This window comes from Puntigrus tetrazona, chromosome 5, assembly GCF_018831695.1.
Source record: "Puntigrus tetrazona isolate hp1 chromosome 5, ASM1883169v1, whole genome shotgun sequence".
Lineage (NCBI taxonomy): Eukaryota > Metazoa > Chordata > Actinopteri > Cypriniformes > Cyprinidae > Puntigrus > Puntigrus tetrazona.
Window position 1 is genome coordinate 21,500,737 of NC_056703.1, and position 22,592 is coordinate 21,523,328.

The 22,592-nt window shown below is 38.2% G+C and overlaps 1 protein-coding gene and 2 pseudogenes across 1 annotated transcript in view; 2 read left to right on the plus strand and 1 right to left on the minus strand.

Annotated features, from left to right (window-relative positions):
* The window catches only part of LOC122345940 (active breakpoint cluster region-related protein-like), a 248,527-nt gene that overhangs the window by 76,367 nt on the left and 149,568 nt on the right, over positions 1 to 22,592 (minus strand). The window lies entirely within an intron of this gene.
* On the plus strand, positions 1,912 to 11,124 carry LOC122345942 (annotated as a pseudogene).
* LOC122345941 overlaps positions 14,207 to 22,592 on the plus strand; it is a 76,831-nt pseudogene continuing 68,445 nt past the window's right edge.

Consider the following 22,592-nt stretch of genomic DNA (forward strand, 5'->3'; position numbering starts at 1 on the left):
GATCAACCACTCAAGAGACGGCAGAAGAAAGACTAAGTGATGTTCTTGAACATACGCAAGCTGAAATAAATGACCCTAAACACAAGAAGAAGAGGAAACGCTCGAGTTTGTCTGTTAATAACGGTTCTGAGTTCAGCTCTTCTGATGCACAAATTCAGGAAAGTGTTGCACCTGAGAGGAAGAGGAAGAAGAAAAAAAGAAACTCTGATCACGTGACAAATGCAGGTGAATTGATTTTGGAAAGTTCTGATCACACAGCGCTGTTTGAAAAGTCTCAGAGCCCGGTGTTGAAATCACTCGAGTCGACACGAAGAAGTCCAAAAGGAAAAACAAGGAAATTATTGAAAGCATAAATCACGTACCGGAGAATAGTGCTCAAGCAGAAACCATACAGACAACCAGGACTGACTCAATCATACAGCACAATGCAGACAGACAGGCCCACGTTATTATCTCACTGGGGGATTCTGAAGATATTAGAAAGAAAAAAAAGAAGAGGAAGAAGAAAACTGAAAATATCACGGTCTTATAACAATGACTCAGCTGCAGCAGTACATGAAGAAGACCACCCAAAAAGATTCTGTTCATTCACACACAAAACACGTGAAAAGATTAACCTAAAGATAATCATCTGATGAAGAGAGGAAAGTTCATGTGTACTTAAAGGAGTAGTTCACCCATCAATGAGAATTCTTTCATCATTTCCTCGAGTAGTTCCGAACCCCTTAGCATTTACTCGGTTTGGAACTGCTCGAGTAAATGATGAAAGAGTTTTTGGGTGAACTATTTCGTTAATAGTTAAAACTCTTCGATCCACAATAGAAAAGCGTGGGCAGGAGGTGACGACCGGTATTTTAGGTTTCACACAAATAATAAGGCGAGGAAGAAACCGGTTCAAAAGATAAAGCTTGTTTCTAAAAGCTGTGACTAAACGTATTTTTAACGAAGCGTTTTGTGAAATGCTACACCTGTACATATTTATAGTTACTTGTTTTGTTGACGTGCAGATGATCAACATTCTTGTGACAGTGGCTTTATTTTTTTAATAAAACATGTACATTTTATTTCAATCATTGTACAGCCAAATTAAACGGTCTCTCCTAGAGCACTGTAACATTATTACTGTCAGAAGAGTTTATTTATACAGAGGCAATATAATTCTGACGTACTTTATACATCTGCATTGTGAACACTTAGTCTGCTTCAGCCAAATAAAACATACCAGGCATTCTCTGTGTGATAAATACACCTGATCTGTGTTTTATTTTCTTCATCAAAAGCTGAATCTTAATATTTTGCTTCGGCGAATATCTTTTATGTGTGGATACTGTCTTGTCTTCCGTCTCAAAATGAAAATCGTTGGGCGCCATAACAGTTTGGTTACTAACATTTATCAGAATAACTTATGCGTTTCAACAAAGTAGAATGTATTTAATGGCCATTTTAATTGGGATAGCTATATATTATTTTTATCCATATATTAACATTTCATAAAGGCTTGCTTGAAAGGCTTGCTCTAAATGCTAGATCACACTCATGATTTTAAATTGATTCATAAATTGCATGATTTCACAATCAAAAGCCTTCAAATAGAAATAATTGTTATAAATGTTCTCTGTATTCAGTAATGTTCTGTTTTAATCCTTTTTATTTTCGGCCGACCCACAATGTTTTGAGTTTGCGTAGGTGCATGGGTCACCTGCTCGGGTTTTATTATTGATTTTTTTTTTTTTCACGCGATATTCCTGTGACATGAGCACGACCGACACCTAATCGCTCGATAAGCCACGACGAGATTGCGAAACCCGCCCGCGCGCGTTAAACGTACACTAGATGACACACGGACGCGGTTATGCCCGAGCTTAGCCTTCAAATAAGCATTATATAACAGCAGTCGGATCGCAGCCGGTGACCGAGGAAGCAGCAGTTGAGCGGAAACTTTGCGCTCTCGTCTCTCGTGTGCCGCGCGCGTCCGTGCAGCTCTCGCCATGAGTTCGCGAACAAATTGTTCGTGTTTACAAGAAGCCAAACGAGTGGCTATTTTTGGAGGCACGCACGGGAACGAGATGTCTGGCGTGACGCTGGCGAATATGTGGATGCGGAATTCAGCCGAGATCGAGAGGAACGGTCTGGCGATCAAGCCGTTCATAAGCAACCCGAGAGCGGTGGAGAAATGCACCAGGTACATCGACACGGACCTGAACCGAGCCTTTACGCCCGAGAACCTCAGGTAAACAAACACCTTGCAGAACGCCTCGTTTTCCGCGCTCGTCCGCGCGTGCTTGGAACTTTACGCGGAATCGCTCTCATGAAAAGAGAGCGACGCAAAACTTTCCGCTCTCGTGTTTTGGAGGTTTACTATCGCTCTCCGTCCGCGGTGTTTATTGTTGTCGCGCATACGTCAGGTCGACGTTTTCCGCCGCCGGCGTGCCTCTGTGTTTTGCGTCTTGCGCCTCGTTTGAACGCCGCGTTCAGCTGACGCGCTGGGCTCGGTCCGGTCGTTTAACGACGAAGAACGCGTCCTTTGTAAACGGTCACAGACGCAACGTCGCCGAGTCGAGCGGTAATGTATCAGCGGAGCGAGCGGTCAGCTGATCGGAGCCCCTCATGGCAGGACCGTTGAGAAACGTGAGCGAAGCGTGATTTGGGTCACGAAAAGATCCTGCTGCGTGGCGTCCTGAACAACCGCGCAACAATTGTTTCGTGCGACTGACTAATGGAGGACGTTTCAGTATCCGCGTAACGTTACCTGTTTGTGGCATGTCAGTTTTATAAATGCGCCTTCGCTGTCAGTGTTGCACACGCTAAAGCTTTAAAGTCTTTCATTCTGGAGTCTACAGAAGTCTACACCTAACTGGTTATTCAACCTTTTAAAAATGACCTCCTGTCACAGTTTAACAGCTTGTTATTGGCTTTCTGGTCAATTAAACCATCCAAACAGTTAATACGGAGAATGTGATTTTAGTTCAGAGGACGTAATTAGAGCAGAATAGATATAGAATAGAATAAAAACATGCATGAACACAGTTCAAGAGAGCCCGTTAAGTTGAAAACACTGCCTATTGGAGAAATGATTGCTTTCCTAAGCGTACCAAAACATCAACTTACAAAGAACCTACTTTTTGCATACAGATATTAAAATAAACAGAATTTGTTTCGGGTGGGAAACGTGGATCCTGAAGGGCCTGAGCTCAGGGTTGAAGCTAAACTCAATCAATCTCCCCAGCCCTGCTTTTATGTCACGTTAAACAGGGATTTTTGATGCTTTGCTTTATGTTTTTCTAATATAAATTGTCGCTCTCTGTTATATTTCCATTTCTTTTGGAAATCGTTTTTCGTTGAGAATAGGCTGTTTAAATGAAAACAAGGTTTGCAAATTAAAACATCAAAGCTAGGTGAGACGTCATGTAATGTACTCAGAGAGGTTACAAACACACAGTACATCCCGACAGATGTCCACAGCTGATTGTTTATTTATTAAATTGTTTGTAGACCAGCTGGAAAGCCTAATGAAACTGTCAGAGCTTTATTTTTCAGTCATCCCTTGCTTGCGTTACGTGTTGTTTCTCTTAACTGTTTTATTCCTGCTGATGACGAAGAACTCTTCTGGAATATTTCTAATCGGTTTAGAGCATGTTTCGAGTTTAAATAGTTATTGTTTGAGTAATAGCTAATCTTTTCGTCATCCACTGATCTGTTAAAAGAGTTAATGGTTTGCCTTGCCCCATCTGTTATTCAAAGGATTTTTAACACCAGTCCCTGCATGCTTTTTTTTTTTTAAATTAGGACAAAGTCTTGGAAAGGTCTGAACTTCTAGGTGTCTTTATATATTACTAATGCATGTCCATTTAAGTCACTAATTTAATGTGTTTCCTATGTAGTATTAATCGTTTTTGTTATTTCTTGTTTACAGTTATTGTATAAATTTTTAAAATTAACATTGATAAGGATTTCTCCCCACAGCGCTCTGGACGTGAAGGCCTGCCGTATGAAGTCCAGAGGGCCAAGGAAATTAATCGCTGTTCGGACCCAAAGGAAGCTCAGATGCATATGACGTCATCTTTGACCTTCACAACACCACCTCAAACATGGGCTCCACCCTCATCCTGGAAAGCTCAACAGACCTCTTCAACCTGCAGATGGTGCATTATATTAAAGTAAGAGAGTAGATCCAGTTAAACTATACAGTGTCATTAAAATAATTATTTACCCTCTGCACCTACGCTGCTGTTCAAAACTTAAGGGTAATAATTTTTCCTGCTTTTATTCAGCAAGGGTGCATTAAACCAGTCCAAACTTGACTGTAAAGATATGCAAAATGAATTTTTAAAATAAATGTTTCTTGAGCATCAAGTCAGAATGCTATAACGCTTTCTGAAGGATCACGTGGCGCCTTTAAATTGCAAAATGATGCATCACAGTAGTGCCGTTTTACTGTATTTCCCATTAAATAACTACAGCCTTGGTGAGCATAAGAAATCTGAACGTCTTCAATCTTTGATGTTTTAAAGTGCGTCAAAAAAGCCATTTTCACCTACAGAAAGCTATGGCTCCCCACCTGCTCAGTACTGAGTAAGCAGACACCCGCGGCTGAAGTATTCAACCACGCGCTCTGTGGCCAAACACCCTATAGGTGAGTACCAAGCAGGTCAAACCTGATCTTAAATCAAGTTTAATATTACATCTGTAAGCCAGCGAGCTGCAAAGAAGAGGAATAGTAAGGAGTAATATGAAAGGTTTAGTTACCCTGAAAGCGTCCACAGCCTCATTCTGTGTCATTGACGAGACTCCTTGTTTTATATAATAGTGGAAACCCAACACCAGTAGCAGTTGCGCCTGTTTTAATGAATGTATTTAACAGCCCCGTGGGAACCAGTGACTTAGATGTGTTTGTGTTGCAGGTCTTGAGGTTGGCCCTCAGCCACAGGGTGTTTTGAGGAGCAATGTGTTTGAATCCATGAGGACGATACTGAAGCATGCACTGGACTTCATCGAGCTCTTCAATAGTGGTGAGGTCACTGGAGGTTAAGCAGAGATCAGCACGCTCGCTGCATTGAATCTGGAATGTGTTTCTACAAAGGGATTATAAAGCCAACCGAGGTGGCCACAATACGATTAGTTTCTATATTTCTTATGCAATAGCATTATTTTCTAATATTAAACCAGTGGCGATCACGTCTGATAGTATTGAAAGTTAGGGTATGGAGCCATAATGTTGTGTGTGTGTCACTCAATTAGATGAGAAATAACGCTGTTTTAATGATACGTTGTTTATAGAGGCTTCGCGTTTACGTAACTTTCTTCCCCCTGCGGCCATCTGTTTCTCTGCCAGGACAGTGCGTGACATTTCAAGACGAACGGCTAGCTGTACTACATATGAACACACTTAGACATGTACTCACTGGCCAAAAGGTTTGGCTGCATTTATTTGATAAACAATAGAGTAAAATTATGGAAGCCTTCGTATCTCATAATTCTCAAAAATGCGAAAAAGTGTTGTTGTTTTTAATGTCACGACTTCAAGATTAGGTCTATAGCTCACAATTCAAATTCAGTTCTTTTCTGAAGTGCAAGTTTATATAATTTTTGTCACCATTCTGACTTTTTTTCCCCCTCAGAGTTGCATGGGAAAAAAGATAATCGTGAGATAAGCAAGTACCTGTTTTATTATGCAGAGGAACGGGCATCCATGAAAGCCAGCTATATTTTGTATATTACCGCTTAAATAATTATTTAACATTTTGTATATATTAAAATGCCGTTTTTTGAAAGAGGTTTCTTATGCTTGCAGTTTGCATTCATTATATAAAATATATAAAATATAATAAAACTAATATAATGAATGTTACAATTTTAAAATAACTTTTACATTTTCAGAAAGGTCATTTGTACCGTGATTCTCAACAGCCATTACTCCAGTATTCAGTATCAGATTATTCCCCATATTATTATCTAATATAAACCAATAGTGAATGTGCAGGACAGTATGGATCCACAATATTTTTCAGATATGACAAAATGCACATCCGTTTACAATAATGCATTTGAATATCGTGTTTCTGCGTATCATTTATAGATGCTTCATGTTTACATAACTTACTTTCCCCCGTGGTCATGCGTTTCTCATCCAGGATAGTGTGTGACATTTCAAGACAAACGGTTATGCTCTCAGGTCATTGAGTCAGCAAGCACTTATTTAAATATGAACTGTCTGACCTCGGCATTTCAGGCGGTTTGAAGTATATAGACTTCTTCTTCAAGCGTTTATCTTCCTCTTTTTTTGTGGACACATTTAAAGAAGGCAGTCATGTGTCCTTTCGGCCTGACACGGACATTTCTTCATACCTCACACTGAGCTGGTGCGCGCGCCGGTTTCTCTTCTGGTTTTGCTGTTTTGTGACTTGAATGCTTGTTTGCTAGATGGTTAGTTTCCATGTCATTGGTAGCTTGCTGGGTTTTGTGAGTGTCATGCTGTGTGGAGGGGCTGCATTGTTGTGGATGAATGTCTCATTGTGAGCGCTCAGACGTGCTTTCCGTTTGCCGGTGTGGAACCTTGTTTAGACCACAACGTAACAAGCAAAACACATCTGACATAATGGAAACTATTAATTAGAGGACTCGGGGATAGAAATGACGCTGAGGCATCTGTTATGAACACAGGCTAACAGCAGAGTAAACCAACTGTTTTAAAAAGACATTTAATGTTACTCATAGTGCACTTTAAGGGATTTGGAACATAAACCTTTTTTTTTTTTTTTTTTAATGCAAAAGTTCATCTTTTCATAACTTGTGTACATGGTTTGTCTTATATGCCCACAAAAGCTGCATTTATTTAACAGTACATTTGTGAACATCGCTGTTTAAAATATTTGTATTTTAATATTATGATCTATGTTGTGCATCTTAATACTTTAAACTGATGCATTTAAAAAAATTATTTATATATATAATAATAATTATATATATATATATATATATATATATATATATATATATATATATATATATATATTTATTTATATTCTAAATGTCTGTCACTTTTGGTTAATTTATACGTCCATTTTGAGTAATAGTGTGGAAAATGCATAATGTCCCCAAATGTTTGAACAGCATATAAAAACAGCATATAAAATAATATAATGAATAAACATACCACTACAAAATAAATTGTCATATGGCAGGGTTCATATTTTTGTCATGTTTACAGTTCGACAAAGCAAAACAACTATACAAATGAAACAGCATATCCAAAGATAAACTCATTAAAAATGTGTGTAAAGAAAAATGAAAACACGAGGATCATTTCACCATGTGTCTCTCTTTTAAAGGTGTTGTGGGGCTGTAAAACAACATATTGTCATTTTAGATGTTCCAATTAACTTATATATGAAACATGTTGGTTTTTCATAGATAGTAGTAATAATGTGAAGGAAGATGTGAGGAGTGCCAAACCTTTGTAGCAACGTGTACAATTATATTTTTAGTGAATGTCCATTTCATAAATATTATTAACTGTGACTGTCCAACTTATTAACATATTTTTATTAAGGATGGAAAAATACTGGGAACTGGCTTCTCTCTTGAATGGAGCGGTCTGCTTGTTTACAAAAAGATCTTGCTGTTATAACATTTCTAAGCCAGCTTGATTCCACTCCCCACCGAAGGAACCAAAGCTGAAAAAATACAGCATCACCTAAGCATTATAAACATGTTTCTACATTTAACTATGTAATGAATCTTTATAAAAGCCACTGATTAATACTTAAAATAACTTACCTATTTTTTTTTTTTTCAAAATTAAAATGAGAAATTTTCTGAAAATGTACTCATCCTCAGACCATCCAAAATGTAGATGAGCTTGTGGATCTGCAGTGAATGGGTGCCGTCATAAAGAGAGTTCAAACTGCTGATAATAACATCACAATCATCCACAAGTATTGCTGTCACTTATGGCCAAAAACAGTCTAAAACAGTTGTCACAAATGTGAGATTTTTATGTGAGAGGACCACAAGGAATGGACTTTTCATTACAGGAAGCATTATTATGGATTAATAAGTCTGATTTTGACCAGAGTAATGAAAATACTCTTTGTTTGTTAATTGATGGATGGACTGTGAATTTCGTGTGGATCATTGTGATGTTATTATCAGCTGTTTGGACTCTCATTCTGACGGCACCCATTCGCATCAGAGGAACCATTAGTGAGAAGGCAATATAACGCTACATTTCTCCAAATCTGTTTCCATGAAGAAAGAAACTCATCTACATCTTGGATGACCTAGGGGTGCATACATTTAAGGAAAATTAGATTTCTGACTGAACTATTCCTTTAACAGACAAAGTCAAATCTTTTTTTTTTTTTTTTTCTTTCCAACTAATTTTCCATTTTTTTTACTGTCGAGGTGTAGAGTTTCCTCCATGTACAGTGGATGTTTTCAGAGTCCAGGAGAGAATGGACTACCCCAGAGACGCCAACGGCAACATCACGGCTATGGTGCATCCTCACCTACAGGTATATAAAAGGGCCAGCTAGTAAATGCATAGAGAATTGTGTTTCTTTTCAAAGCAAAGCATATACCCTCGAGCGGCGAATAAAAGCGTTGCTCTTTACAGCGGGGATACGGGGAGGAGGAAACACATGTAAGAAAATGTGTCCTGTGACTCAGATGTTTGCTGGGCTTGTTTTGACTTCCAGGCTTAAGCTTATTTTCTACAATAACGGTCCTGTTCCATTCCCTCTTCTTTCTCTTTCTGTTTAGGACTGTGACTGGGAGCCTTTGAACCGGGGTGACCCTATGTTCCTAACGTTCGATGGGAGAACAGTCCTTTATGAAGGTGCCAACACAGTGTACCCCACGTTTATTAATGAGGCTGCATATTATGAAAAACAGCAGGCCTTCATGACCACTTGTAGAGAAATACTAGCCGCTAATGCTATCAGAAAAGCATACAAGTAAGCTTTCTCTTAACAGTCACTCTGACACTCCGATAGCAGACATATTTGTCATGTGCTGTACTTTGATCTAAATGTTTAACTCCAACATTTTTCAGATTCTTGATTAAATAGAATGGAGTTTTATGGCCATTATTTATTTATATATATATATATATATATATATATATATTTAACACCACAGGACTTTCTAACTGAATAGTTAAAAAAAAAAAAAAAGAGCCAAAATTTACTAAAATTGTCTTAAAAGAGACACTATATGTACATCCTATGTAACAATACCATTCAAATATAAAAATATATAAATATATATTAATTATAAGTGGATCAAAACTACAAAGTTGTCCTAAAACCTGAAACAAAATGCATTCTTGTCTTAGAACAAATTTAAAAGGAACATTCCATGTTTTTTGAAAATATGATATGACCAGGAACTATACTTATTCTATGTCTGGCAAGCTGGGGACTATTTTCCACAGGTGCCTCGTGGTATCAATGCAAACTTTCTTGATTATTACTCCAGACCGAGAGTATAGTTCCTAATCATATCGGCCTAGACAACTGAAACTTTTCATTTCCCACCGGTCGTAGTACTATATATAACCATAGAAGAGTCAAGGTTTAAATAGGAAAAATATTGAAACTCTTTGGTCATTTTTGAACGTGATGCTACTGGTCTAATTGGATTCAATGATCTGTGCTAAGCTATGCTAAAAGTGCTACCGCCAGACCCGGAGATTGGCTGAATGGATTCAAAAAATGTAAAAACCCGGTATAATGAGCCTAATTTAAAAAAATCCACGTTGATTAATATATATTTCTGAATGGTCATGGGACACTGACAAAAGAGTAAAATTTGAATTTGACATCACAGGAGCAGATTACCATATATAATCACTAAACTATAAATTAATTGAAAAGAAATAAATAAAAAAAATATATATATTACGATAGAAATGATTATTTTACATTGATCTAATTATATATTTTTACAGTATTTTTTCCCTTTAAAACAGTTGTGTATGTGTGTATTCTTTAAATCTGCCCGCTTAAAAATGTAAAAAAGCTCATTTTAGTTTTTTATTTGTAATCTACATCTAAAGATTATAATCGATATTGCTTTTTACATTTTCTAATAATTTAAATAATTCAAATCAGGTTTGTTTTGTACTGAAAATCCACGGTATGTAGGGAAGAATTTCTATTCCTAGAATTTTAAAATACTATATAGTTCTACCTCTAGTGTATGTCTGCACAGTTCAGATCCTGATGAAATGCACAAGCTCAGGAACAGTCTTCACTGCCCTCTAGCCTCTGATTCAACACACCGTTGACTCAAATACTGACCTGAAACAGCCTTAAAACAACCACAAAATAACCTCTCAGCACTGTGCTTATACGTCATGCATCATGGGAGATGATTCATCTGTCGAAAACTCTGTATTTTGTGCTGTTTGTGATCTTGGAAGTGTTGTAGTCTTGGAGTTCCTGACTTCATCCTCATTTCGGTGGTGCAACCCAAACATTGCCTTAATTCAACAAAAACGGTTCCAAGAGCTCCTAAAAATAGGAACATGCAGTAATATATGATATGATTTGGTATACTATATGGGGGAATTTGAGCTCAGCAGGCACTGAATAGCTTTGGCAGAAGTGTGATTTCTAGAAATATGTGTGCGTTTTCCACTGTGATTTTTGTGACGTATGTGGCTTGTGTAAATTGTTGAAAGGCCCATTGTTGTTGTTTCTGAAATGTTTTAAAATGTCATATCTATCTATGCAAGGAATAATATATCCACTTTATGTGAACTGATGTTTTTAGTTTGTTTCACATTGAAGAAGAATCTTGGTTATTTTGAATACATTTAGCAATTATTCCATACTGTGTTGTGTGACGTCGTTCAGGTCCAGGTGGATAGGAGCATTGCTCGAAAAAGTTAAATGTTGTCAAAACGTGGAATATAATGTACTTTAATGTCATAGGCATTATCGCAGTGTATTTGCATTACATGAAGTCTCGTCAGTCTTAATGAGATGAATTAATATGGAGTAAATAATTTCATAATGTAAGTGTATTATGTAAACCATTTACAAAAAACCACAGGAGATTTCTATTTTGTCTCACGCAGATCTTTTCAAATAAACAATAAAAAGGTTTGTCTTCATTAAATCTACTTTGCGCTTTTAATTCAACGGATCCTGTATTATAAAAATTAACTTTTAAAATATATCAATGCACGCTCATTTACATTGTATGCTGGTTTGAAATTACATGATGGTGAGAACAATAAAAATGTTTTGTTTTTTTTGGAAAATGAGCTTTAATTTTACCCCCAGGTCTGGAGAAATTCAGCATTGCATCACCTGCTCACAAGAGGATCTTTTGCAGTGAATGGGTGCCGTCAGAATGAGAATTTCCGCCAAAATACCAGTCCATAACCCATAATCATGCTTGCACCAGTGTAAAAGTACATCTCCAAAACCCACCAACATATTAGTTTAGGACTGTTTTTGTAAGTGTTATATTTCTCCTCATTTAGCATTTTTTTTATTTTTTGCTGAAGAAAGCAGTGTTATGGCTAGAGATGGTGCTTTGACGTTACTTGACGGAGGAGTTGTGTGGATTGCTTCAACAGTCAACATTTTGGATTCTCCTTCTGACAGGACCCATTCACCACAGAGGAGCAAGTGGTTATGTAATGCTACATTTGAAGCGAAACATCCTTTAAGATCTGTTGAGCACTAGAGGGCAGTACTTCATCATTAAACTTCTTATTCCGCCCTCGATTCTAAGATCTTAAAAAGCACAGTTGCTCTAGCAGCTGTGGAGTTCCCGAATTTCAAAATCTGGAATTTGTTTTTAGATTTGCATATTTTTGGCCACATTTGCTTTAATCAGCAAAATACACGTTTTCATTAGCGAACAAATGCCACGTAGTGTCTTTTGGGAAGGGCACCTAAATCTCTGTTAAATCACCATCTAGTCGATTCATTGTCATTTGTGTCTTACTCAAAGATGGGTAATGCGGTGTCACCGCGTCCCTCCTTTTTCACAAATCCGTTTCATCGGTTTTCTAGAAAGTGTGGCGTGATTTTAATGTGTGAATCACCATGGTAACTGAACCAAGTTATGTATCATGCGTTTACAAGTCACTGCCGATCGCTAAAAGTTGAATAGGCTTTTAGTAAAAATGACCTTGCAGTTCTGGGACGGACTCCAAAATGTAACTGGAATAAAGAAACAAAGCCTTCTAAAGGTTCCTTTCTTTCCCAAATGAAATACATTGCACTGACCTTCCATCGAATAATGGCGTGAGCTACTAAAACGAGCTTGAATTCGCAGGGAGACTTTCTCTCTTTGGCTGCCATTCAAGCAGGAGTTAAATGCATTGATGCGTATCAAATAAAGGATGACCTAATCGGGTCTTCAGTTTCTGACACATGCCGGTTTTATAATAGCTCTACGCCCGGTGGCTTTGGTATAACTACAATAATTGGTGAATAATTGTTTAGATATGCTAAGGATTCTACTAGATCATGTGAGATGTTTACACCCTGGTGATGGTTCATGCATCAGCCGAGGATGAGACGAGACGAGCCCTCGGCCTTTCAGAGGTATGACTGCATTAGCTTCACTGAATGCACTCGTCTCCTGTTTCTCATGTAACAGACCATTCTCTTTTTCCTCCCCCAACTGCCTCATAATTACCATCTTACTCATAGTTTTTCCTCCCACACAGAAAACAAGTCATTTTTCTTTCTTTTTGTCATAGTTGTTGCTTTCCTTTTGTTTTATGAACATGTCATTTCCCTCACGAATTGTACATTAAATATTTTGATAATATTTACTTGTGTTATTGTAGTATCATTGAGATTTTTTTTTTCTATAAAGGTGAATAATTTTAATACCTTAATATCAGTATTTCAGTGTTTTTATGATTTATCAACTTTTTAACGTTTATTTATTTGAAAATGTTGCTTTGACAACTATCTGAATGCATATTTTTTAAGAATAATTTTATTTCAGTTAACGTTTATTAAAAAATAATAAATAAATAATAATTAAAAAAAAAAAAAAAAAAAAAAAAATATATATATATATATATATATATATATATATATATATATAAACCTTTTGAAATTTTTCTTGTGTTGAAACACAGAAGTCAATTATTCATTTGATTATTCATTCCATACAAAAAAAGAAACAATATTTTCAGTCTTGTTTTGGACCCCACTGACTTTAATTGAAAGGACAAAACAGTTGTAACATTATTCAAAATAGAGTGAGTTAAAAAAAAAAAAAGCCCTGATTGGTTGTTAACATGTTAAAATAAATAATTAGAAAGTGCTAAACCACTGAATGTCCCACACAAATACATTTTTACAAGGATTCAGGGTGAACGTGGGATCAAAGGATGCAAAATGTCATGAATTATTAATATGGATTCCTGCTGAAACTGCATTTGAATGTCCGGTGCTAATGCATAAGCACACATACTAAAACCCTTGTGAGGGCTTTGTTTGATGTGCACTGTGGAGCTGCAGAAATTCAAACGATAGCCATTTTTATAAAGAAAGGAAAATTCTGTAGCATCTCAAGCTCCTAAAGCCTTTCTAAAGTGGATTGATCCGTACAGCAGATCCCTCTGCCCCCTCTCATCTCCGATGTGATCTGTGGATATCGGTACACATATCTCTCATCTTCTGTTTCTCATAGGACTGCTGGAACCCGGCCATTCCCGTTCTCCAGTGACACCGTGATACCCATATCAAATTAGTCCTGCGCGTCTCTGCTAATGGTATTGACATCGGGGTGTAAAGGGGAATCTGAATGAACAATAGGCCCTGGCGGCTCTCAGCAGAAAATGGACAGTGAATTAGACTCAGCTGGGACCTGACCTCAAACGTGCTGGAAGACGGAATATCTTTTTGTGTAAATGTCCGCTCTCTTCCCAACTATTATGTCAAAAATAAATGCAATTCCTTACTGATATCTGCAATGATCTTGTAAATAACGCACAAACAGCAGAATTAAAATTAAATCAATTTATTTATAGACAAAATGCATTATTGCAGTTTGAGCAGCCGTTTCACACTAAATAATTATTTTAACTTCTATTTTTTGACTCGTTTGCTACTTTATTTAGCTGAATTACGTATCATGCTAACTATTATCATGCTTAACTATTTTTAATGCCTTTCCTAGTATTTAGGCTACTCGACTTTTTTTAAAATCTGTTAACCTGTAACTATTACCTGCTTCTGTTTATTACTTTTCTTTCGTTTTAATCTGGGAGCACATTTATTCGTATATCGGAAAGGTATATTAACAGGAAAACGCGTGTTTACTCAACAGGTGGGGCTGCAATGGTGTGTAAAAAAGCGAGCCGGGATTTTGCGCGTGTAGATGTGAACGGAGAACGGATCTGATTGGCTCGGTGGCCGACTGACGTCACGACTTTCCAATGTAGCGGAAGCTGAAAGTTTTTTTTTTCAGTTGTAAACTGATACGCGAGCGTGAGTGGATATGCGCGAAGGAGAAAATGAACAGTCGCTGCCTAACAACTGGCGTTTGAGACGGTGAACACAAGTCGTTTTTAGCAGGAACGAGACTCACTCGAGGACTTCCCCTCCCGCTTTGACAATGTGGGAGCAGGCGGAATTTGAGAAGCACTGGAGGAACGAGTTCCCCGACGGAGAAGCGCCCGTGATGAACCTCAGCTCTGCGGAGGACATTGAGGCAGAGCTGGAGAAATGCAAAGGCAACCTGAAGGTGTTACAGCAGGCGCTCTCCGAGGAGAAGTTCAAGGTGATCTACCTGCAGGCCACTATCGCGCAGAAGAAGAAAACTTGCGACTTTGAGAGACGGTGCAGCGAGGCAGAGTCAAAGGACAGTCCTTGCGACTCGGAGAGCAGAGGCGGGGACGAGCCCTCTTTCGTCCGGGACATACTCCGGGGCAGCAAGACAGGTAAACCCATCCTCGTACCTCCTCGGAAAAAGCCGGATGTTCCGCGAGAACTCTCGCGCTCCGTTGCCGAGCAACGGATAAACGAGCAGGACAGCGACCACGAGTTCGAGGACGTGGAGCTCAACGAAAACTTTCTGCGAAAAAACATACTCAACCCAAAGAGTCAGCGGCTGAATCCTCGCATCCGCTTGAGTCGAGACCTGGACTCGGATGATGGCGGACTGTCTCCTTCCCTCGCGCTCCGCGGCTCTCACGGGTCCGGGCGCAGCACACCTGACGGATACCTGAGCTCCGACCACGACGACTCTTCCTCCGCGGGTAGGACAGACTTTACAACTCAAAACACCTACCGTACCAGTTTCTTATCACCTTTCCCTCCCCAGCTCCCTTCAGAAGGAATGTCGCTCGCGCCGGTTTATCGCTTATCGAGTAGACAATTACGCGTATGTCGTCGTGTCAGGCTCTTGAAACGTTTTGGGAACGTGCGTCTTACTCAAACACGTACTGAACGCCACCCGAGAAGTAGTCGAGTCTGTTTCTTCATTGATGCGGTTTTGGAGAAGTGTATCGTTACATCACTCAGTGGATTCTCTGCAGTGAATGGGTGCCGTCAGAATGAGAGCCCAAAACATCACAGAAAATATCCACTCGACTCCGGTCCGTTAATTCACCCCAAAGCAAAAAAGCTGCATGTTTGTACTAAATTCATCGTTAAGGCATTTTTAGCTTTTGTTAACCATACCAGTCATTGCAGAGTGAGCAAGTATTGAGTAATGCTAAACTTCTTCAAATCTACATCTCGAACTGCACGAGGGTTACATTTTTTTCCGAAAACCGGCATTTTTGAGCGAATAGTCATGCATAATTCAAATTGTAGTCACTTGCATTTTAATATTTTAACCTTGTATTGGAGATGGGTGGTTTATACCGGCCTTTCTTTTTCTTGTAGCGGAGTTCTTTTGCTGGCGAGGAAAGTGGGTGAATCTGTGCTGCATTTCACTCATTTATGATCCAGCTTTTAGCCAGTGTGTCGTTTGTTGACATGAACCAAAGTTTTTGCTTTGGTTTATTTAGAGGTTGTGGTTGGCGGTTGGTTACTTGACATTTATAGAGCACTTTTTTAAACTCAAAATATCGCGCTATATTACGATCATGGTGAACATCAACAGGGCTACAGTCACATCACAGCCTTAAAGATATTCACAACAACACTACTTACGTGTTCGCTAAAAATCATGTTGGCCTTGATGCTTGATTGTTATTTAGTGTCCGGCAGGGTCCCATGAAAATGCGTATAAATAGTACGCCAAATAAAATTCGGGGTGTTGAATTTGATATGCAAAAATGGACTTAATCAGTTAAATGTAGAATGTGTAAAAGCATCGAACCTTATGCAATTCTCTCACAATATGTTCTGCTGATAGTCCATAATTGGCTCTAACAACACCACTGTGACACAGATACGAGTTTTATCTGATTTGACACTCTTTTACAAAAAAAAACTCTGCTATGACAATATAACAGGAAAGAGGAAGAGGCACCAGATCTGATGGAGCCTCACGTGTTGCTCTGAGAGACACACTCACATGTTGCTACTGTCTTTGACCCATCTGCGTAAAAGTTTATGCATAACTTTTATACTGATCAAAGGCCATAAGCCAACCCCAAACTTAAACTTAATTTATTGTGCTAAGGTAACATTAGATGCAAATGCCTATGAAGTATAGTTTGTTCTTCTAAAATTTTTTATTTTTCTATAGTTTTTAAGCTTTAATGACAATGAAAAGGACCCGTGCATTGCTATTTAAGTGAAATTACCGAACCTACATATACGTAGGAGACCAATAGGAGGTAAAAAAAAATGTAACAATGCTTCTCCATCTGAACTCTTCAGTACATCATTCTGTACTGTATATTTGTTAGTTCAGGGATGTATTGTGGTAGTGGTGTGACAAATATTACAGTAAATTTGATGTTGTGCTAGGTTGCATTGTGCAAACAAAAACATCCCTAAAACGTTTTTCAAAAATAATAGCGTGTTCCTTTAAATCCAGAACTGCTGCAAACCAAGTGGATTGATAAGAAGTTTCCAGGCAAACAAGTTAGTTTCCTAGTATTGTGGTAAATGAAAACACAACAGCTCCGTGTCTAGTGTCACTTCAGCTATCTGGACTGTCAGCAAAGTTAGCTTGCGCATTACTTGCTCTATTAGACTTTGTCTGTGACAGTGTGGTGGACTGATCCGGCTCATTTAATGTGGGATAATCAGGGATTGGGGTTGATTGTGCTGGAGTGGGTTGGAGTGCAGAGAACATCTGGGCCTCTGGAGAGGATGTGTGGGTGTGAAAGAGAGAGCGAGGAAAGGAAGTATTAGAGAACCACTGGCCATATCTATATCATGTTCATCTCTATATCAAGGGTGCACGTATGGTTTTAAAATGCAGTGATAATGGATGATGTTCAGTAAACGGTACAAATGGCCTTTTGTGGCTGGTTGTTCGTTCTTGTTTAGAGACAGTATTTATATATTTAGCCTATGCTTCAGGTCAGTTTGTGCACAGAATGTCATATTTTTTGTGTATACATGTGTATAATATATTTAAAAAGTTTGAAACATATTTTTGAAGATAAAACAAAGATCATCATTTTATAAATATCATTACATTTTCTGAGGACTAGCACGACATGACATTTAACAACCTGAACTTGCCTTGCCTTAAAAGTCAAATTATATTACTTAAGAAACTGATCTCGATGCACAGGATTAGTTGGTGTGCTGGTTGGACCACATGACTAAGATTTAGTGAAGCTGATTTACCTTTAAAACGGATGTCTCTACTCAATACTTTGAAACAGTTTGAGTTTATAATTAGCCTCAGCCCCGGCCACCTCAATTGGTTAAGCATATCTTCCGACCTAATTATCAGTCAATTTTATAAAGCCTTGAAGGCTTTGAAAAGGCTCTGTGTAGTTTCAGTTTTAAATGAGATCAGGTTTATTCTGTGTAGTTTTTACGTCTCAAGTATGCACTGGTTTTTATTTATCTTTTTTTTTTAATTATAATGCAGATAAGACTCAAACATGACAGTCTAGTTGACATAAGCTCTAACAACCTAGTCAAAAGTTAGTTTGTACTGCAGCCTGGGCAGGATGCAGCTGGATCAAACATGAAAATGACCAAAAAACATGTGGTTAGGATGTTCACTGCACCTTCACAGTCTGTTAGATTTCCTCTGTAATGTTTCAGTTTCAAGATCTCGCTAGCTCTTCATCTGCGGCAAGACAGCTGCCTGCTTCACCAGTTTACAAACTTACAAATGTAATTTATAGTTCTAGTTCAAAAATGACTAGCCTTTTAAAACGTGCTTGTAAATCTCGACTATGCTGTTGTTATGACCTATAGGGGTCAGCCATAACAGAGAGAAAGAAATGAGTCTCGACACCATTAAATAATCTCTTGATTATTGTAATGGGTGGACAAGGTCAAAACTGTAAACAAAAACACTTGAGAAAATAAGGAAAACAATGAAGCTGCTATCTATCTGTGAACATGAAATCTCCTTTCGTGAACACGGGCTGCTATGGGGAACATTGGTCTTTAGATGTTTTAAGGCCTGGACTCTTACTAAACATGCAAAATCTAGTTCAGATTGGACATTGCATGCATGAGTTTGTGTCTAGCAAATATCATACATTTATGTGAAACAGCTTGAGACACAGTTCATTGAAATTTGAAGGGGCCGCTATCAAGCCATTTTCCACAATTCTGAAACCCATATCAGATGGAAATTTTCACCGCTTTTGGCATGTGCACACAGTTACACACAGTTTCACTACACTAAAAAATCTCCCTCTGGCACAACACTTAAACCAAACAATGATGAAACACAAATGCAAAGAGAATCAGGACGTCTATCAGGACGAAGGTGAAACACAGTGGCATGAAGCACAAAACCAACAAGGAGTGAAAGCAGAGGATGAGTGTGTGTTTGTGGTGGTTCATATATCAGGTTAAGGTGCTTAGCAGGACCAGTCAGTCTTCATATACACACTCACACAGACATCATGTATGCATCGCAAATTGCAAATTCATCGTTAAGGCATTTTTAGCTTTTGTTAACCATACCAGTCATTGCAGAGTGAGCAAGTATTGAGTAATGCTAAACTTCTTCAAATCTACATCTCGAACTGCACGAGGGTTACATTTTTTTCCGAAAACCGGCATTTTTGAGCGAATAGTCATGCATAATTCAAATTGTAGTCACTTGCATTTTAATATTTTAACCTTGTATTGGAGATGGGTGGTTTATACCGGCCTTTCTTTTTCTTGTAGCGGAGTTCTTTTGCTGGCGAGGAAAGTGGGTGAATCTGTGCTGCATTTCACTCATTTATGATCCAGCTTTTAGCCAGTGTGTCGTTTGTTGACATGAACCAAAGTTTTTGCTTTGGTTTATTTAGAGGTTGTGGTTGGCGGTTGGTTACTTGACATTTATAGAGCACTTTTTTTAAACTCAAAATATCGCGCGCTATATTACGATCATGGTGAACATCAACAGGGCTACAGTCACATCACAGCCTTAAAGATATTCACAACAACACTACTTACGTGTTCGCTAAAAATCATGTTGGCCTTGATGCTTGATTGTTATTTAGTGTCCGGCAGGGTCCCATGAAAATGCGTATAAATAGTACGCCAAATAAAATTCGGGGTGTTGAATTTGATATGCAAAAATGGACTTAATCAGTTAAATGTAGAATGTGTAAAAGCATCGAACCTTATGCAATTCTCTCACAATATGTTCTGCTGATAGTCCATAATTGGCTCTAACAACACCACTGTGACACAGATACGAGTTTTATCTGATTTGACACTCTTTTACAAAAAAAAACTCTGCTATGACAATATAACAGGAAAGAGGAAGAGGCACCAGATCTGATGGAGCCTCACGTGTTGCTCTGAGAGACACACTCACATGTTGCTACTGTCTTTGACCCATCTGCGTAAAAGTTTATGCATAACTTTTATACTGATCAAAGGCCATAAGCCAACCCCAAACTTAAACTTAATTTATTGTGCTAAGGTAACATTAGATGCAAATGCCTATGAAGTATAGTTTGTTCTTCTAAAATTTTTTATTTTTCTATAGTTTTTTTCGCTTTAATGACAATGAAAAGGACCCGTGCATTGCTATTTAAGTGAAATTACCGAACCTACACATACGTAGGAGACCAATAGGAGGTAAAAAAAAATGTAACAATGCTTCTCCATCTGAACTCTTCAGTACATCATTCTGTACTGTATATTTGTTAGTTCAGGGATGTATTGTGGTAGTGGTGTGACAAATATTACAGTAAATTTGATGTTGTGCTAGGTTGCATTGTGCAAACAAAAACATCCCTAAAACGTTTTTCAAAAATAATAGCGTGTTCCTTTAAATCCAGAACTGCTGCAAACCAAGTGGATTGATAAGAAGTTTCCAGGCAAACAAGTTAGTTTCCTAGTATTGTGGTAAATGAAAACACAACAGCTCCGTGTCTAGTGTCACTTCAGCTATCTGGACTGTCAGCAAAGTTAGCTTGCGCATTACTTGCTCTATTAGACTTTGTCTGTGACAGTGTGGTGGACTGATCCGGCTCATTTAATGTGGGATAATCAGGGATTGGGGTTGATTGTGCTGGAGTGGGTTGGAGTGCAGAGAACATCTGGGCCTCTGGAGAGGATGTGTGGGTGTGAAAGAGAGAGCGAGGAAAGGAAGTATTAGAGAACCACTGGCCATATCTATATCATGTTCATCTCTATCAAGGGTGCACGTATGGTTTTAAAATGCAGTGATAATGGATGATGTTCGTAAACGGTACAAATGGCCTTTTGTGGCTGGTTGTTCGTTCTTGTTTAGAGACAGTATTTATATATTTAGCCTATGCTTCAGGTCAGTTTGTGCACAGAATGTCATATTTTTTGTGTATACATGTGTATAATATATTTAAAAGTTTGAAACATATTTTTGAAGATAAAACAAAGATCATCATTTTATAAATATCATTACATTTTCTGAGGACTAGCACGACATGACATTTAACAACCTGAACTTGCCTTGCCTTAAAAGTCAAATTATATTACTTAAGAAACTGATCTCGATGCACAGGATTAGTTGGTGTGCTGGTTGGACCACATGACTAAGATTTAGTGAAGCTGATTTACCTTTAAAACGGATGTCTCTACTCAATACTTTGAAACAGTTTGAGTTTATAATTAGCCTCAGCCCCGGCCACCTCAATTGGTTAAGCATATCTTCCGACCTAATTATCAGTCAATTTTATAAAGCCTTGAAGGCTTTGAAAAGGCTCTGTGTAGTTTCAGTTTTAAATGAGATCAGGTTTATTCTGTGTAGTATTTTACGTCTCAAGTATGCACTGGTTTTATTTATCTTTTTTTTTTTAATTATAATGCAGATAAGACTCAAACATGACAGTCTAGTTGACATAAGCTCTAACAACCTAGTCAAAAGTTAGTTTGTACTGCAGCCTGGGCAGGATGCAGCTGGATCAAACATGAAAATGACCAAAAAACATGTGGTTAGGATGTTCACTGCACCTTCACAGTCTGTTAGATTTCCTCTGTAATGTTTCAGTTTCAAGATCTCGCTAGCTCTTCATCTGCGGCAAGACAGCTGCCTGCTTCACCAGTTTACAAACTTACAAATGTAATTTATAGTTCTAGTTCAAAAATGACTAGCCTTTTTAAAACGTGCTTGTAAATCTCGACTATGCTGTTGTTATGACCTATAGGGTCAGCCATAACAGAGAGAAAGAAATGAGTCTCGACACCATTAAATAATCTCTTGATTATTGTAATGGGTGGACAAGGTCAAAACTGTAAACAAAAACACTTGAGAAAATAAGGAAAACAATGAAGCTGCTATCTATCTGTGAACATGAAATCTCCTTTCGTGAACACGGGCTGCTATGGGGAACATTGGTCTTTAGATGTTTTAAGGCCTGGACTCTTACTAAACATGCAAAATCTAGTTCAGATTGGACATTGCATGCATGAGTTTGTGTCTAGCAAATATCATACATTTATGTGAAACAGCTTGAGACACAGTTCATTGAAATTTGAAGGGGCCGCTATCAAGCCATTTTCCACAATTCTGAAACCCATATCAGATGGAAATTTTCACCGCTTTTGGCATGTGCACACAGTTACACACAGTTTCACTACACTAAAAAATCTCCCTCTGGCACAACACTTAAACCAAACAATGATGAAACACAAATGCAAAGAGAATCAGGACGTCTATCAGGACGAAGGTGAAACACAGTGGCATGAAGCACAAAACCAACAAGGAGTGAAAGCAGAGGATGAGTGTGTGTTTGTGGTGGTTCATATATCAGGTTAAGGTGCTTAGCAGGACCAGTCAGTCTTCATATACACACTCACACAGACATCATGTATGCTGCAAATCTCAGTCATAACACTATACTATAAACCAAATTTTGGATTCATTTTCATTTGCTCATTCAGCACATTTGGTATTTGTTTTTGGAACTTACTGGTCATAGGTCTTACTGATCATACATGATTTTTCTTCTTGATTTTCCCTGTCATGCTTTCCTTATGTGAAATGTTTTGCCTGTTGAGGCGTGTCTCTACAGAGCTGCTTAA